Source organism: Littorina saxatilis, linkage group LG1, assembly GCF_037325665.1.
Source record: "Littorina saxatilis isolate snail1 linkage group LG1, US_GU_Lsax_2.0, whole genome shotgun sequence".
NCBI classification, from domain to species: domain Eukaryota; kingdom Metazoa; phylum Mollusca; class Gastropoda; order Littorinimorpha; family Littorinidae; genus Littorina; species Littorina saxatilis.
The window spans coordinates 4,298,766-4,299,610 of NC_090245.1; positions in this window are offsets into that span (position 1 = coordinate 4,298,766).

The following is an 845-nucleotide window of genomic DNA, read 5'->3' on the forward strand; positions in this document are numbered from 1 at the left end:
AACCATGTTTTGGAACCTCTGACAACTCAATTCAGAATAAAAGAAATTTCTGCAAGAACGTATGCCGTTAAGGGTCAACTCCTTGTGCATTTACGAACAATCCCACTCATGGTGATGGTATGCCGGTTACGACACAGTTTTAGAAATCAGTTCAAAACAGAAAAGAGCAATAGTATGAGTTGTTGCAATAACGAGGTTTGCCTTCGCAGCCAAATGCAAAGGAAAAGGCAAAACCCTGTACAAAGATTGAATTATGATTTATCATGACTCAGACCCGAAGATCTTCCATCTTTTTTTCTATCCCGATGATGTAAATCTTTTGAGCCGAGTCATTCTCAGAGATTTCCCTTTCGCCAGTGAGAGAGATGACAAAGCGTAGCGGAAAAAAAGCATTGTATAAAGTGGCTCTGGCAACATAACCAGAAAAGGTTTTGGCAAATGGTGTGGGCGGACGTGCCCATTGATTAAATGTCAAGTCGCGGCCAACTTGCATATTATCTGTAGAAACTTCAATTTTCACTCCTCGCTTCTTATCTTTCTTCCTCGAGATAAAAAAGGGGTGGAAGATATGAACCCTTTTTTTTAATAATAATAATGGAAACTTATAGAGCGCTTACCTAGAAGCTCTAAGCGCTTTACAATGACATTGCTATACACATGTACAAAACCAAAATACAGCATTAAGACACAAAAAATTGTGACTGTTGACAATGTTTTCGTCATCTGTTTTGATGTTCCAGCGTTGCTATCAAGGAGAGGGGGTAGGAGTGGGTGGGAGTTGGGAGGGGGTGAGGCTTGGGGGTCGAGGGTTTTAAAGGTGGGGGTGGGGGGCGGGGGTGGTAATG